Below are 2,003 nucleotides of genomic sequence, written 5' to 3' on the forward strand. Positions count from 1 at the left end.
TTAACGCAAGCCGAGCGGCGGCCAATCAAATTAACCAATAGGCGGGGTTAACCCCAGGAGCAGCAGTTACACCGCGTCAATCAATCATAACGGACACAGATTTCAAAGGCAGCAGGATGAGAGTTAACTAGTAAGTACCTGAACTTAAATATTTAAACTTTTTCAATCATAAAAATTTTTTTGTTTAAATGTCTAACAAACGTATAAAGGGATGCAAACGTTTACGTGATTCATGTGTAATGTAATGCGTTATATTGTCTGTGTCACATAAATTGATATTAAATTAACGTTAGCTGTTTTCTAAAAGGTTAAGAATTTCTGTGATCATATTATAATGAAGTAATCGAACTTGGTTATCTGGTCTTCCTGATGTTAAAACATTTATTTAAAAAAAAAAAAAATATATATATATATATATATATATATTTAAAATGTATTTCTGTAACGTTTAATTTCCTTTTTTGATGAAAGTGTGTCTGTGTTCATCAAGACATGAAGACTCTGGAGTGGGACAAAAGAAGGATGATGGGGTGTATATTCCAATAGACACATTAAGGTAAATTAAATATTAAGGCTCATGTTTGCATCTTTGTGTTTATATATCAAAAGATTGCTCTATATGGCTTGTCACATTGTGATTTCAGTGAAAGCAGATAAATACAGAGGGCTGGACAGTGGTTTCATTCATTAGGTGAGTAAGAACTGACCATAGCCTAACATTACTTTAGTTACCCGAATTGCATTGTTGAATACAAAGGACAATTATAAAAAAACAAATATTTTGAATATGGAATACTGTGAAATTATTTTCTGTTTATCATCTGCTGTGTTTGCTTCAGGTAAAGAGGTGGGACAAGGATGCTGACAGGACAGGAGGAGGTGACATTCAGGTTAGTGACAGTACATCAGGGCCACCATTTAATTTAATGTTAATTTGTTTGCTTCCAAAATCAATACTTGACAAATCTTTACAATTATATTTGCAAAGCTGAATTTGTCATAGGTGGATAAAGTATGACAGCAATTGTGAAGATCTTAGACGTGCAGTATATGGTTCTTCTCATAAATTGATGTTTACTCACTCCTCTTTCATTTATATTGATTTGACTTAATTTTCTTGGTAAATAATAATGGGGATATTCCCAATATAATATATTTTAAGTACATGCTTAGAACGTATCTCATTTGCTCATTTGCTTTGTATCTAAATGAAAAGTACGTCTTTAAGGTCTAAGCTATGTTTAATTTTATTTAGACATTCAGCGCAGACATTTTCATCCAAAGCAACTTGAGGAAGAAAACGTCTCGGTTACGGATGTAACCCTCGTTCCCTGAAGGAGGGAACGGAGACGTCACGTCGTGACCGACGAATTGGGAACTCGCTTAGAGAGACCAATCTGCTTCGAATACTACTAAAACGCCAATGAACTTGGCATTGAGATATTTGCATAATGCTGGCGCCGCCCCGCCAGGTGCGTATATAAGCAGCAGGTGCAAATGAGGAAATTAGCTTCTTTTTCGCTGAGAAAGCCGGAAAGTGTGACCGGCCGTAACAGCAGGTGGCAGCACCTGTGGCGACGGGACGTGACGTCTCCGTTCCCTCCTTCAGGGAACGAGGGTTACATCCGTAACCGAGACGTTCCCTTTCAGTCGGTCACTACGACGTCACGTCGTGACCGACGAATTGGGAATCCCTATCAAAACGCCACTAGGGGCTGACCTCTTCCAGTGTCTGCGTAAAGCCCTCCGGTTCCACTTAAGGATAAGGAGAATTAGGTTTTAAGGCAGAAGGCCGGGCACTAGATGTTCCTTTAACCCCACAGAAGTGCCAGCGACTGGGAAGCGCCCTACCTGAGCGGGATAGGAACGCTGCGGAAGCCACCACCCGTCTTAAGGGTTAATGGTGGGCGAAAGTCAACCGTAGTTGAGGTAAAATGACAGCCGTGGCTGTGTAAGCAAAGCAGTGCTCTGCTAAGGGAAACGTGGGCTAGTAGGATTAACCC

The 2,003-nt window shown here is 39.7% G+C and overlaps 1 long non-coding RNA gene across 1 annotated transcript; it reads left to right on the forward strand.

Moving 5' to 3' along the window:
• The first annotated feature begins 471 nt into the window (after positions 1–471).
• LOC135786216 (uncharacterized) lies at positions 472–1,082 on the forward strand. The gene is made up of 3 exons (XR_010546906.1): positions 472–556; positions 645–691; positions 840–1,082. It is a non-coding gene; the product is annotated as an uncharacterized lncRNA (long non-coding RNA).
• The last annotated feature ends 921 nt before the right edge of the window (positions 1,083–2,003 follow it).

This window comes from Paramisgurnus dabryanus, chromosome 4 (genome assembly GCF_030506205.2).
Source record: "Paramisgurnus dabryanus chromosome 4, PD_genome_1.1, whole genome shotgun sequence".
NCBI lineage: Eukaryota > Metazoa > Chordata > Actinopteri > Cypriniformes > Cobitidae > Paramisgurnus > Paramisgurnus dabryanus.